Raw genomic sequence first — 6,473 nt, forward strand, 5'->3', positions numbered from 1 at the left:
AATTCATACATTGTGCCCCTGGCCTGAGAGAGGATGGAAGTTCAATATGTAGCTAGATGTAGGCTAGAAGGCTCATGCTAGCTAATGTTTCCCTTGAAAGGAAGGTAGGCTAGTGAGCAAGCATTTTAGCCAGGTAGTTTAGGACAACAAAAAAAGTGTGTACTGTATGACAGAGTGATATACTCTTTTGTCAACATGAAAGAGGAGGATGGCATTGACATTTCCCTACAAGTAGCATGAGTCAACATGTTTTTTTTCTACTTGCACGCTCACACACACACACACAAATCAGAACCATGGACAGCCACATCATATTTAGCTTACATTGACTGGAGTAAATTGTTTTTGGTATCTTTTAGTTGTCATTGTATTAGACTAAGCATAGGTGATTTGATGATATTGAAATGTTTAAGTTGAAATGGTGCTAGAATAGTGGAGGCAGCTCCTGTTTTCGATGCGACTTGCAGTAACTCTCTGTGGTTCTAAATCAATAGTTTAGTGGTCTGAAAATGTCGGAAACATTAACTTGCTTGACCATGCTGTAGGTTATGTAACGGTTTGTTACATGCAATATGCTTTGTGGACTTCACTGGACATAGGTTGCTCTCCGGTTTTGTATGAAACAACGGTGTGGTTCAATTTATTCTGCCACTGTGTCTTCTTATTGTCTCTGCCTTAGGCCTATTGATCAGGGTCGCAATGCATATGAACTAACTTAGCGCAAACAACTCAATTATCACAACACATACAGTACCAGTCAAAAGTTTGGACACACCTACTCTGAAGGCAGTCATCAATGACCTTGAACCACAGAAGGTATTTGCATTGTCTGGTGACAGCTTGGTCTAAACTGGAGTCCTACCCTCACATCACACCCATTGGCTGTGCTGCTCATGCATTGAATCTGCTCCTCGAGGACATCATGGCACTGAAAACAATGAAAACACTCTACAAGAGAGACAAGGAAATGGTTAGGTATGTGAAGGGTCATCAAGTTATAGCAGCAATCTACCTCACCAAGCAAAGTGAGAAGAATAAGAGCACCACATTGAAGCTGCCCAGCAACACCCGTTGGGGTGGTGTTGTCATCATGTTTGACAGTCTCCTGGAGGGGAAGGAGTCGCTCCAAGAAATGGACATATCAAGAGGATCCTCCTGGATAATGTATTTTGGGAGAGAGTGGTAAGCAGCCTGAAACTCCTGAAACCTATAGCAGTAGCCATTGCATGGATTGAGGAAGACAATGCCATCCTGTCTGATGTTCAGACTCTGTTTGTAGATGTAAGAGAATAAATCCATACTGCCCTGCCAACTTCACTGTTGCTCCAAGCAGAGGAAACTGCAGTTCTGAAATACATCAAAAAGTGTGAAGAATTCTGCCTGAAGCCCATACACGCCACAGCGTACATGTTGGACCCCAAGTATGCTGGCAAGAGCATCCTGTCTGGTGCAGAGATCAACAAGGCCTATGGTGTCATCACTTCTGTGTCCCACCACCTTGGCCTGGATGAATGCAAGGTTCTTGGCAGTCTGGCGAAGTACACTTCCAAGCAAGGGCTTTGGGATGGAGATGCAATATGGCAGTCATGCCAACATATCTCATCTGGTGGAAGGGACTTTGTGGATCTGAGGCTCTTTCCCCTGTTGCCTCCATCATCCTCCAAATCCCACCAACATCAGCCGCCTCAGAGCGCAACTGGTCCTTGTTTGGGAACACACACATCAAAACACGCAACAGGCTGACCAATACAAGGGTTGAAAAATTGGTGGCCATCTGGGCAAAAAAATACATTTCTTGAGCCTGACAATGAGCCATCCTCAACAAGGTTGGAAAGTGACAGTGAAGATGAGGCCTCAGAGTCTGATGTTTAAGAGGTGGACATTGAAGAGGTCCAGGGAGAAGACATGGAAGCCTGAGAGGAAGACAACCAAAGCTTTAGTTTCTAGACTATCATTTTATAGATGTATGTTGAAAACATTTTTGGGAGATGCGATGGATCATTCAATATTCCCTTTTGTTGTTCAGTGAAATCATCCCATGTGAAGAGTCAACTCATTTTAATTAAAGTTCAATTCGTACCTAAAGTTTTTTTTTATTTCTATTGTTAGGATTTAATCACTTGCAATTATGTCTACTGATAAGGTAAAAGGTTTACGTTTGTCTCCATATATGATAAATATATCCAATGCAAAAAACATCTACATTTAAATGCTATTAATAATAATTTGCATATATTCCCGTTAAGTCCCACGGAAAGTTTCCACCTCTGAATATTCCCCGAAATGTGCAACCTAGGTGGTACTAAGTCAGAACAGTAGGTAAAGTTATTACGGTGAGGCACCTGGGCTACTAACAGCTTGCTACAGAACATTCACTTAGTATTACTTTCTTAGCTACAGTATACACATCTTATTATTACATAATTTGTGCAGCAGCATACAATACATTTTTTTGGACTCACCTTGTGCTGTGCTCATTTGAACAGGAAGGTGGAGCAGCAGTCCTTCGTGGGGAAATTTTGTCATCAAAATTTGTCATGAAAGTCTAGCATTCTCTGGATTTATGGTGCTTTCAAGACACAAAAACAAGGTTGAAAAAATTCAGAGTTGGATGACCGTTCAAAACGTATTTTCCCAGTCAGAGCTCAAGTTCCCAGTTGTCTTGAACTCACTGAAGTTAGATTTCCCAGTTCCGAGTTTCAAGTTTTGAGCGCAGCAGAAGTCAGCACGGCCAATGTTGAATGTTTATCCTTTTAAGCTTGGAAAAGTGACCCTTAAACCCAAACTTGTGACCACACACCCACTCCACTGAATAGCAGACTAGTGATTGATTTGCAATGCTTGCAGTTCGCCACTGATTCCTTCCAAACCACTCATTGTTGAATTTGCGATTTCCAACTTGTGTAATGTTTATGTCCAATGGCCGATGAGCACCAACACATTCTATTATTTATTTTCATATGACAAGGATTAAAGAGCTTTTGCCATTAGATTGTTGAATTGATTCATAATGACTGCTAGCTAAGATTTTCAAAAGTATGATGTTGACATGATCAGTCCAATCAAAGTTACTGTAGATATAACGTGATTTGATGTAATTTTATCTGTGGCCAATGATCTATTTTATTTAACTATGCAAGTCAGTTAAGAAAAAAAATCTTATTTACAATGAAGGCCGACTCTTGTGATACAGCCTGGAATCGAACCGGGGTCTATAGTGATGCAGTGCCTTAGACCGCTGCGCCACTCGGGAGCCCTTGAGCCTTCTTGGATGGGCACTTCTAATGTAACTATGGCAGCACCTAAGGGGCTTGAATTTTCAAGCTCCATCATTAGATATGGCAGAACACTGAGCCAATCACGGCGCAACTAGAAAACATTACCCAATCACGGCGCAACTCGAGAACATTACCAACCCCTACGCTCCGTATTTTCCACTGGCTGCCCCACCACCACAGAAAGCACTATGATAAAACACCTGCATTTTGGAGCTGCCTTACTCAAGAAAGCAAATAATAGACCATGTTTGTATGCAGCTTTATTAACTCAATGATTATTATATATATATTTTTTTTTACAATGTTTGCAAAGTGATGTGACACGTATTATCAAAATAACATGCAAAAAGGGTGGGGCTTAAACAGGTGGGGCTCTCACCTGCCCTGAATGACGGGTCGCCACTGGCTGTCCCACAGAGACAGACAGACTGACAGCCAGGAGCAAATATATAAACCATTACCACACATTTGTCAGCTAAATTACACTTTTATTTCGTATCACTTAACTCTCGTTCATAAGAGGGAGATACAACAATAAAAATAGGGTGTTTCAGCAGTCATATTTGGTACTCTTAACTTGTTTATTACTTTGAAGTGACACAAATGGATAATTAAGCTTTTAAGCAACAAAAGATGTGATATTTCATTTGAGACTTAAAGTTTTGCAGTATAAAGGACTTGCATTAGCCTATATTGGATTATTGACAAACAAAAACATGTGTAACTATTTGCCATTTTAAAGTGTTAACTCATGGTTACAAAAATGCCACTGATTCAAGAATGACCCAAAATAGATGTCTAGTGACTGCAACAACTTAGCTTGCCCTGAACCATACTGCAGTGTGAATGGTCATACTCAAATACAATAACAGCCAAGACTATACACCAATAAACTTAAGATCCATTACTCATAACTCAAACTGATGAGGTCCTAAGATCAGTCTGTTACAGTGAAGAGGCTACATGGCTAAAAGGAGAGAAAAAAAAAGAGTAATCAAGTAACAGATATCCACACCATATACAAACAGTTATTGTTCAAATTGTTTTGGTTTTAATTACAAGTTGCAACCTCAACTTAACTAACCTAAAAAGTAACTAAGTAACTAAACTATATTGGGTAACTTGAATAGCCAGATATTCAGTTATTTTACTATTACTGTATGCTGGTTCAGAGGGGTTGGGTTAAATACGGAAGACACATTTCGGGTTGAATGCATTCAGTTGTGTGACTGACTAGGTATCCCCTTTTCCCTTCCTTTTCACTTTACCTACTGGCATACAACAACCCAGGAGGTGGCACTCATGATCTGTGCACCATGCCCCAATTCTCCTTACTCCCGGCATAGCTTCAGTTCCTGCCCCTTTATATCAAGTTTGAGGTTTGTGAAACCTCGGAGTGGCCCTCAGCGGATGTGAGCCATCTCCTCCAGAAAGGGAGTCTTCATGCAGCCAGTGCAAAGCTGGTCCATCCACAGGGGCGCCTCGTGCTGCAGGGGGGTGCGACGAGGGTAGAAAGTGTAGGAGAGGTCGTAGTTGAGCAGACAGCTGATGGATGCCATGTAGAGGTCAGAGAAGCGACACAGGCGACGGGAGAAGAAGGTGGGGTTGTGGCAGGTGCGGAAAATGCTGCCAAAGTGAGGGTTGAACAGGTTCTTGTTCACAGCTCTGAGGGGGAAAATGAAAGAATGGGCCGAAGGAAGTTCATAGGTCTGTACGAAGCTTGCCAAGTCAAAATTACACTGAATCCTTAAGGTCTGACTAGCTGTCCGACAGTTTTGATAAATTATACTTAATTTATCTACTATAACTAGACTCACCGAAGCTCTTCTCTTTCCTTCAACCAATCCTGTAGAACTTCCTTTGACTTTGGATCTCGATGCATCTGCACAGGTTCAATAAAAAATGTTTTACTTTCATCTCAACATTCAAGAAAAACATGGTGTCAAGTGTCTCCATTCTCAATTGCATGGCTGGTGGGTAGCAAAATCATAATATTAGTTTGTTGTAGTCATTTTTTTTGCGTGGGTACAATTGATTGGGAATACATCCCATAAAGGCAAGGGACCCGTCATGGTAAATGCAAGACGTGTAACTTAACCTATTGCTTTGATCTCACAGTTCGCTGAGTTCTATGTGGTAAAATGCCCATTAGTGTACCTGCATGCGTTCCAGCAGACCGGTGAGTGCCTGCAGCCAGGTGAGGCTTTGTGCATACTGCTCCGTATTCACCACCCTGGTCTCCATCTCCAGCTCTGGTACTATGGCCCCCGTCCGCCAGCCGTGACGCAGCATCAGGTCCTGCAGGAGAGCATGAGTAGTCAGCCCAGTACAACGATTAGCCACAGCATGCCACAAGTTATTACATTGTAAGCACAACAATGCGAGGCACAGTCCTTAAAACAAAATCAATTCATGTGTGCATTTCTTGTGTTCTGAAACCACATTTACACTGCCTGTATCAGTAACCAAAAATTCTGACATAATATAGTATGACTCACTGCCAAGTCACTGTACAGATGATCTCCAAAGTAGAGCACCTTGGATCCCCTCCATCCTGTGAGCCTGAGAAAGTCAAACAGGTTGCCCTACAACAAGGAGACAGCATAATAAATGTCACTAGGAAAGATGATTAAAGGTCCAATGCAGCCGTTTTGATCTCAATATCAAATCATTTCTGGGTAGCAATTAAGTACCTTTCTGTGATTGTTAAAAAATAAAAATTGTAAAAAAAAAAAATTGCTTTTTAGCAAAGAGCAATTTCTCAAGCAAGAATTTAGATTGACCACTCCGAGACAGTCCTGAGTGGGGAGGGGAAAACGAGAAAAAAAATTACGTATTGGCAGAAAGGTTTGGAACACATTCTAATTGGTCTATGAACTAATTTAATCGCCTGGCCTACCAGGCAGGCCAAAACCCCATCCCACCAAAAACAGGCAACAATTTCAGGTGGTCTTTTCAGACAGCTCTTACACTAAAAGGGCATTATTATCATAATATTATTCCAATCTCATAGTGTGGACATATACACTGAGTGCAAAAAAACATTAAGGACACCTTCTCTATCGATGACAGACTGACCAAGTGAATCCAGGTGAAAGCTATGATCCCTTATTGATGTCACTTGTTAAATCAACTTATATCAGTGTAGATGAAGGGGAGGAGACAGGTTAAAGGATTGTTAATCCTTGAGACAAT

General features: G+C 41.4%; 1 long non-coding RNA gene across 1 annotated transcript; it reads right to left on the reverse strand.

Moving 5' to 3' along the window:
- Nucleotides 1-5,095: 5,095 nt before the first annotated feature.
- Nucleotides 5,096-6,218, reverse strand: LOC115166123 (uncharacterized). Its single transcript, XR_003870276.1, has 3 exons — nucleotides 5,777-6,218; nucleotides 5,436-5,576; nucleotides 5,096-5,160 (listed from the first exon to the last, which is right to left on the reverse strand). It is a non-coding gene; the product is annotated as an uncharacterized LOC115166123 (long non-coding RNA).
- Nucleotides 6,219-6,473: the final 255 nt, after the last annotated feature.

The sequence above is a fragment of the Salmo trutta genome, chromosome 28 (assembly GCF_901001165.1).
Source record: "Salmo trutta chromosome 28, fSalTru1.1, whole genome shotgun sequence".
NCBI lineage: Eukaryota > Metazoa > Chordata > Actinopteri > Salmoniformes > Salmonidae > Salmo > Salmo trutta.